This window comes from Pinus tabuliformis, chromosome 3_1 (genome assembly GCF_031772625.1).
Source record: "Pinus tabuliformis cultivar Carrire ecotype Pingquan chromosome 3_1, CPIR1, whole genome shotgun sequence".
NCBI classification, from domain to species: Eukaryota; Viridiplantae; Streptophyta; class Pinopsida; order Pinales; family Pinaceae; genus Pinus; species Pinus tabuliformis.
Genome location: NC_142301.1, coordinates 323,187,539 through 323,197,097, shown reverse-complemented (window position 1 = coordinate 323,197,097; position 9,559 = coordinate 323,187,539). Strand labels below are relative to the sequence as shown.

The 9,559-nt window shown below is 37.4% G+C and overlaps 1 pseudogene; it reads left to right on the top strand.

Annotated features, from left to right (window-relative positions):
- Positions 1-389: 389 nt before the first annotated feature.
- Positions 390-1,190, top strand: LOC149187078 (cation/H(+) antiporter 19 pseudogene; annotated as a pseudogene).
- The last annotated feature ends 8,369 nt before the right edge of the window (positions 1,191-9,559 follow it).

The following is a 9,559-nucleotide window of genomic DNA, read 5'->3' as shown; positions in this document are numbered from 1 at the left end:
CATGATTATTTGTTTATAGGTAGGGGTCCCAATGGACCCCTATGCACCCATCTGGACGGTTAGCTCTTGTCCCTTGCTTAACAGTGCTGCTATCTGTGATCTATGCACTTCCAGCTTTGAAACAGCTACAGTTACTCAGAAACCATCGTTCGAGAACGAAGTTCCAGTTCCAACTATTTTTTTTTTTAATATTAAATTAATGTTAATATTAATATTAATATGATATCACATTTAATATTAAAATGATATATCAAATTTAATATTAAAAATGATATATCGATATTAATATTCATAATATTGATATCATTATAAATATTAATAATGATATAATATTAATAGTATAATATTATATCATTAAATTATTATTAACTATATAATTATAATTAAAAATGAACTATATATGTTTATTACAATCTTATGCAATTAATTATGTAATTACCAAAGGAGAGCTAAGAATCATGGCATGTTTGGAAAATGCAAGGAACATATAAGCAATGATAAACATCATAGAGACTTCTAGAGGGATTGGAAAGCATGCCTTGTGCCTCTACATCATGCACCTGGTAAACCTGTCAGAGAGGTCTTTTGTCATCACGATGGTTAACAAGGCCAATAGAAACAACCTCCCATTCTAGAATCACAACCATCACCAACAAGACCAGATAATGGTTTCTTTCAAGGCGTACAAGCAACTGAGCAAGGTAAGTGTGAGGCACATGATCAATATATCTGCTATCTAAGAGATGCACAAGGATATCTGCAAAATTGTAGACCAACAACAGATAACCATGATCATACTCCCCTTCCACAAATATCAGTGGGTCGATGGCATCCAAGAGACCCTAAACCTGGGATTTTTGAATGTGAACCAAAAAATGTTGAAGCACACTCCCTACTCAGTGGGCATCTTGGTGGACAGGGGCCAACTCAAGGGTTAGTCCCAACTGGTGCCTTCCAACATATATCACCACATTGCGGTACTCTTCTTTGAAGGACCAGATGACTAAGAGGCTATAGTGTTTGAAAGAAGAATGACAGAGCATCCCAGCATTAAGTTGATGATCATAAGTTTCTTGCCCAACACTGAATTTGACCACGTCCTCATCAATCTCACTCCTTTACTGAGCCATGAGGACAGGATGCACCTACAAGTGTACAAGTTTTCAACTGTAGAAATGAATAAGGAGTAGGAGAAGGAGCTAGACGAGGAAGCCTTGCAAGTGATAAATAACAAGGCATCAAATTTCGGAAAATCACTTGGGCAGATTGGCATAAGTGACAATGCAAGTGAGTTGATCATGTATGAATAGAGGGGGACCACTAACACGGTGGCATTTGTGCTGGAAATCACAAGGAGCAATACATATCACCTGTTTTTTATAGGGAGGGGTTGTTTCTTGGTCCCCTTGGTGGCAAACTTGGTAGATCAAACTGCAGGGTGTCCGGAGTTGGGTCCAATTGTAGATCTCCTCACCTCTTCTAGCATCCTTTTGTGCTAATCATAAACCCACCCATTTATTAGTATTAGTAATAACATTAATAAATGGGGACCCTTCCAAAAAATCAATCCTAGTATCTAGTCATGCCTTTTTATTTTTAAAATAAAATAAAGTGTCAAAACGGGACTTGCAAAATCATGGAAAAATTGCCTTTTCATACTTTAGCGTATAAAACTTCGCAAACGATGAGTTTCATAAACAAGTGCCATATGGTAAAATAACCTAAAAGTAACTTTACCCCCGGAAAGTCGTAAATATTAAAATAATCCTTGAAAAGACCCTCTCTTAAAGGATAGATTCTCGCATCGCAAAACAATTACGTCGGACCTTCCTTATAAAAGTTACACCATGAAATTGTGATCCGCGAAGTGCAAAGTCAATAAAACTCCCATATCCTTCTCGCATCGCAGTTTCAACTATGTAGCGTTACTCAATAAAGCATAAGTAAATATTGTGAAATGCGATAACATCTCACATATCGCATATGCATCATTTCACATGGCGGTAAGTCTTAAACTTAAACGATTTTTGCGATATAGTGATCTGCGATATTACGTAGCAAATCACAAAATCGCTTTTATCGCAACTCAAAGGGCTCATGGTTCAAGGAGAGTACTTCCTGACTTTCGATGTGAAGTAATGGACATTAAGTTAAGGATAACGGTTCATTAGTGGACATTTATTAAAAGAATGATTACGATCAGGTATGAAAGGCCATTTAACACAAGTTGATATCTTCTAACGTGATTTAGAATTAAGACCATTCATCACCTTTATAGAGTACTTCCTGACTTTCGATGTGAAGTAATGGACATTAAGTTAAGGATAACGGTTCATTAGTGGACATTTATTAAAAGAATGATTACGATCAGGTATGAAAGGCCATTTAACACAAGTTGATATCTTCTAACGTGATTTAGAATTAAGACCCTTCATCACCTTTATTTCGTCCTTTTATTGATTAATTTCTACATTCACTATCATTTTTATCCTTTATGCTCTCCTCTTGTAACTTTCAGGAAGAACATACAGAGCAGAACATCCGAAGAAATGAAGAAAGGAAAGGCACCTGCTTCTGAGAAATCAGAGATGACCCCCCTGTTCACATATAATACTTGTAATCGAGATGTAGGGATGTGTACATGGGAGACTATGTATAAGCTATTAGAGGGAGAACAACCGAGAATTTTGGAAACAACAGTTACAGTGGATGGATGCGTTTCTTCTGATGATACTCTGACTAAGCTTGCATGCTCATTCTTGCACCGCATTGCTGCAAGACCAAAGATACTTCCTTATATCGACATGGTTAAGTGGATCATAGACGGCGTGGACATATCAGACAGATAATTCAAGATGTCAAGTCAAGAATTCATCGGGTCATTTACTCTAGACAACTTGAGACTCATGTACCATCTACTAGTGTCGTAGGCCATCTACAAAAGGCAATTTGTCGAGAAGTTCACCAAGGAAAATGAAGACCTGGTAGAATGCATGAAGAATTGATCAAACAATGAAGAAAGACTCAAGAAAGATAAGAATGGTATGTACACCACCAGCTCTCTTAGTTCCCCTTTCTGTTTCACTGCCGCTATGTTATGTAGATTGTTTGGTAAACCAGACAACACCAAATTTTCGTCAGAATGGTTACCCCTAATAGATGTAGCCGTTAATGCTATAGTAATGAATTGGGCTCAAATCTTGCCTGATAACTTAGCCACTTCAATTTTAGAGTATAGAAGAAAAAAGAGTATTGCTTTGAGGGTTTACCCTCCATTTTTCATGAGCGCCTATGTTATGGATGCTATTTGTTTTGGTTCCAAGTTTCCTCTTATGGGATGGAAGTGGACTGCTCAAAATCCACTTCCTATTCAAATATATCATAAAATCATGTGGGAGTCTAATTTTGCACCACACTTCTTCAAGATTTGTCACGGAGTTATCCTTCCGATTCACAAAAATATTTACAACCGAGATGCCCCTAGGTTCTCCCAAGAAGCTGAAGTAGATATTCTCCCCGTAGCCAGATGGTTCGGGGAAGAATTATTCACATATATCAGAGTGTTTGGCAGTATTGCCTCACCCCATGTTCTACCTTTCTATGTCCCAGACAAACTGATGGCTAGGGAAATAGCCTATCAGACATGCAGTGAGGGAGGAATGAGTAAGATATTGAAAGATTCCAAGAAGGCCATTTGGCCTCAATTTCCTGTAACATGTAGAGTATTTGCATTGCATGACTTAGGACATGCTTTCAAAGAAGTTGACAATGTATTATCTTTGCAATTACCCAAGTTCCTGGGAAGAAAATATGACCCCTTTGGTATTGTAAAATATTTTAATACAATGGACAAAATAAGAATATTCACCCATGAAAAAGACCCCTTTGATGATGTTTTCCTGTAGAAAAACACCTTCAAATAATTACAACATATGGCACAAATACTTTTTGATCAAGAAGGTCTCCAAACATTTGATAACTACAGGAGAAGGAGGTTATCTAGGGTCCCACTAGGCCAACTACTCATTGAGCCAATGAGAGATCCTACTCCCAGTGAAAGCATAGAGGGAGACTCAAAAGAAAAATCCAAAACAAGTTCTGGAAATGAATCTGCAGAAAAGTCTGCGAATCAATCTGAGAAAACATTAGAGAATGAACACAGCAAGAGTGAGGAGTCAATTAAAGACACAACCCAGTCTACAACAAAGTCTGACCAGCATACTTCTTTCATAAAACACGCCGAAGCCTCAACTTCCCTTACAAAGAAAGTGAAGCCGCTTGTAATTGATTTAGAAGAAGAATGGGAAAATTTCAATAAGAGACTCAATACGGAGGAACAAATCAAAGAGCCACAACCAAACCAGCAAGAAACGACCAAAGAAATGGTAACAGAAGGAGTTGTTAGCACTCAGGAAACAAAGCATATTCCCATTGCTCCCACATCTGAGATTGTATTGAGAATAGAGGAAATTCCTCCTCTAGATGTATTCTACAGCCCTCAACACAAAGCCATCGTTAGAAGACAAAGAAAGAAAATAAAGTTGGATTTCGTGCTCATTCCTGAGGTTGAACCTCTAGATGTTCTTTGGAAAGACCCATCTATAGATCCAACGACTAACCTCACTAGACTCTCGCAGGTTGTAGGCGCATATGCTTCAACAACCATTGACAAGGCTGCAGAGGTACCACTGCTACTTAAAGAAAAAGAAGATAAGGTTTTGTTATTAGAACAACAACTATAGCAGGTCAGTACCAACCAACAAGCAGAAATGCAATTGGCTAAACTTCAGCAAGAGTTTCAGCAAATGCAGTTGGCACATCATAACAGTTTAGTAGGTAAAGAAGTGCAGTTATAGAGCATAACAGAACTGCATAAATATGATCCCAAGATTGAACAGTTTGTCACAGAAGAACTTGGCCTCAATTCCTAGCTTTTACACCAAAAAGAATTATTATGCCAAAATATTTCGTAGTGGAATTCTCACTGCGAAATGAGCAATAACATAACGAATCAAGTTGTGGAATTATGACTTGAATATGATACAATCCTTAAGAAAGTTTCAGACTTCTTAAATTGGCAGAAATCCGAATATGGGAAAGGAGCAGATATGCCCAAATTAGATGAATCACATAAAGAAATCTTATTTGCAAAATGGGATTCTCGACTCAGAAAGACAGAACAGACAATGGAGGATGCGGCAACAGCAACAAACAACGTCATCGAATGTGTGAATGAAAATATACTCAATGCTAATTTAGTGGCAGAAACCACCCCTGGCTTTCTTCCAAAGGTAGAATAGCTTCAAACAGTATGGAAATAGATAGTGGAGGAAAGAGCAAAGGCAATCAAACGGGTAAACAGGTTAAACTAGGAGGCGTACTAGCAATATCTAGTGAAACCACACAGCCAATGGATGACCCTGAGGTGCCTGATTACTTCCACTGAAAAAATGGTGCTAGCACTCACCAATGTCGTATTCGCAGGACAACTGAAAGCTGAAGTCAGCCAACCGACACTCCTTAAACCTATGCTGGATATTTGCGATCTCAAGGACTAGATACAGAATTAGTCATAGACATATTTTATTTTTGTTTTTATTTTTCGCTTAAAATGAGGCAAGTCGTTTGAACCTCCTCATCTATTTTTGTAATTTCTATTTTTAAGTTTCATAGATTAGTATTTAAACCCCTCTTATGCATTTAGAGAGGGGTCCAAAATTTTTATCAAAGACATTCTTTAGAACGTGCACTTCTTCCCCCCTTTGAGGAGGTTTTGGTAAAATTAATGGAATGAGATTTATTTTCTACTTGAGTTTAGAATCTTCTACTGAAATTGCACTTTGTACTCTTAGTTGATGTTAAATGGTTTGAAGATAGATCAATATTGCTGGAGCACATGAGTAGGACATATTACAAATGATACTTCTATCTCTTAATGCTTTTTACTTGTGTATCAAGCAATAAATCATTTTCAGTTATTTATGTATGAAAGTCTAAATTCTTAGTTATCATTATTGCACATTTGTATGATGATGATTTATTCTTTATGCTGAATATGTGAATGACTCTTTATGTGATATATCTCTTATATCGTTTCAGCTAATTTTTTATACGAAACAATCATTATTAAACAGATTCTCTTCTTATCGTAATTGAATGATCTTTATTGTCAATTACTTTCAAGAAGCATTATAGATTGCATATATAAGTGTTACTCCTATGATAGTATTAAAGTTAGATGTTTTCATTGATTATGATAGATTGCATAAAATAGTTAGAAGATAGATTAAGTTTAGAATCAATATTCACCCCATAAAACCCAAAAAAGAAAAAAATCATCCCGTTAGCACGAACATCATAAATAGATTGGGAAACTGGTCCCACCATCCCCAGTTGGAGCCACTGTTCCAAACGGAAAAGGAGCTATCCTAAGGTTCGGACTGGGTGGTTATCCCCCTTGTTGGAGTCCCGATTTTTCGAGACTTCAACAGATTTGGCACTAGAAGGAGGGCCTGAATGTGAATGGAAAGTAAAACTACATCTTCACACCATTCTAAGAGTAAAACTCCCTCACCATCACCCTCAACTTCTCATTTTCATTCCAAATCTCCCATCTCTGAACCAGAAGCTGAAAAGAAAAATATAGAGCACATTACTAAAATCCCAAACAAGCCAAACCATTCTTCTTCAAATCCCCCTGAATTACAAACTTTAATCCATAAGTTATAGGGGATTTCAATATCTCAAGAAGAATCTAAGTTATCCCAAGGTAGTGTTGTTTCTCATCGAACCCCATCTCAACGACTGACTAGAGAACAAAGCGAAACGCTAAGAATCCCACCAGTTGAGTTTCCTCTACCGAGTCATAAGAAAGCTAGGAAAACACCAGTAGAATCTTAGAGTGAGGTTCTATCATCATTTTCTTCCACCGTCCCATCCATATCATCACAAGGTCACTCATCCATCCCCCAACTCTAGATTGTGGTTCATACAGGTACAGGAGCAACATCCTCCTCTACCCAATCACCTTCAACTATTGCTACACCTTCTTCTACTCATATCCCAACGATGGTAGGAAATCCACCACCAAGGCCATGGGCCAATCAAGGGGCTGTAAGAATGGGTGCACCTTTATCTCAATTACCAGCTCATCCTGATAAATGGTTGCCCAAATTCAATCCTGATAATGGCCAACTAGCTGAGGAACACATAAATAATTTTATGCTATCTGTTAATTTGAATGGAGTAACAGAAGAGGATGCAGTTGTAAGATTATTCCCCTATACTTTACAAGGAGCAACAGGATCATGGTATTTTTCATTACCATCAGGCTCCATTAATAACTGGGATACATTTCAGGATCAGTTTTTAACAAAATTTGGGGATGATAGGTCCACAACGACCTTAATAAATGACCTCTCCAATTTAAAAGCCAAACCAAAAGAACCAATTAAGGATTTCAACTCTCGTTTTAATAAATTATTGAACAAAATACCAACAGTGTCCAAGCCTAGCGATGGAGTCCAAAATGAATGGTATATTTCTGCTTTACCTTCAAATTCAACCATCTTTATAGACAGAGTTGCCAAACCAACATTAGCAGAAAACATGAAAGAGGCAATAGCTGTAGAGTATCCTAGCTGTAGAAAAGAAAAATGATTTAGATGAAAGGAGATATAAAAAAGTGTCTTTTAGAGACGATTCTAAGAAGAAACAACCGAAGGATCCGTTTGACCTGGAAGGGTTACAAAAATTCTTGAAGACCATGTCCAATGAAATGGTTGATATAAAGAAACAAGTAGCAGAAACCTCTTCCAAGAAACCTTTTAATCCCTTTAAAAGAAACCCTTCAACCGATCCTAAACCTCCAAATGCTATAACAAATGCAGAATCAGAAGGGGAAGAGGAAGAAGTTTCAAATGAGGAACAAATTGACGATGAAGAAGTCGTAGAACTACAAGGAATGTGGGACTTCATTATTCTAGATGAGGAAGATCAAGAAGCATTACCTGTTGCCACTAGAAGTAGAAATCAACTCAATCCTGCACAATCTAGTACTAAACAGAAAAACCCAATTTCGACTCCCAAGGATAAAGTTGCAGGTAAAAAATCCTCACCAAAGTCTACTCAGACAAACCCAATCCAACCTGATTGGACATCTTCATCTAAAACGCTTATTGTCTCAGATGAAATGGAGTACAACATTATTGAAGATATGAAGAAAACCAGAGCAAACATTACTCTTCATGAGCTCAGTAAGCTAAAGCATCAACATAAATTACTCTTGAAAGAGCTCAATGCAGTACCTACTATGCCTATTCCTGCCACTGTGATTTCACAGGATACTCATGAAATGGGAAGACCTCCAACTAGCATGGAAAATAAAATTGACCCAATTGACATTTCTCTGATTAGTGGAAGATCCAAATCCCATACTTCACCATTTCTCCTTACTTTCAAAGTTTTTAATAAAAATTTGCACAACTGTCTAGTTGATTCTGGTGTATCATCTAACATTTTACCTAAGACAGTTTGCACTAAGTTAAATGTTCATCCTTCGAAATCTGCAGTATGAATAGTATAGCTAGATCGGTCTCAAGTCGAAGTTGTTGGAGAACTTAATCAAGTAACCATAAGATTTTCGTCAAACCCAAAAGTGTGTCAAGTCATTGATATACTTGTGGCTGGCATTCCTGAATTTTATGGACTAATCCTCAGTAGGGATTGGTCAGAAAAACGTCACGGCTACTTTGCAACTGACTGGTCTCATATGTGGCTACACTACTGTTATCACTCAGGTTGTCCTTTTGATCAACACAAAAGGATACGCAGAGGTAACCACAGACCAATCTTTGGACTGCAGGTTCTAGCCCACCTGCAATCAGAGAGGGCTCTCTCTTTCTGATTTAGCTTTGTTGGAGATGATTTTAGGCTAGTTATTGAGTTCAAGGGGGTTTTGTTTAAGTTTTGGTGGGAAGGATGATATTTCAGGTAAAGAGGTAGGGATAGCACGAAAGTTTTAGAACCATTGGGCGTGGAGTCAAGGAGTAAGAATGCTGGTGCGTTTTCCTGGTCACAAGAAAGAATATGGAGCAAGCTAGCTGCATATGAAACAATCATTTAAGGTAAAAGATGGATTAAAGGCTAAGGAATGAGAGGCAATTAAGAATCTCACAGTCAGTTTAGCAGAAAGGAGGTAAATGAGCCCTATCTAGGAGCAGTTAAGAATTCCTAGATAACAGTCATTCATATGTGAAATAGATCAAACATGAGCCATAAAGGAATTCATATTTATGCCTAAATCAAGAGGAAAACATTAATAAGCCACAGAAACTGAGCATAGAGTGTGGCTAAGAAAATTCTAAACCAATCCTTTGTTCTGTAACTTAAGCATATGTGAAATTGGAATAACAGAGGTAAGAAACACTTATTGATTTATACTGCAGCACAAGAATTCCACATTCATTTCTTCAGACCATTAGACACAAAGCAGACAGTCATTCCTCCAAGCTTTTCAGCAATCTATGATTAATTAAAACATTTCAGATATCCAGTGCGA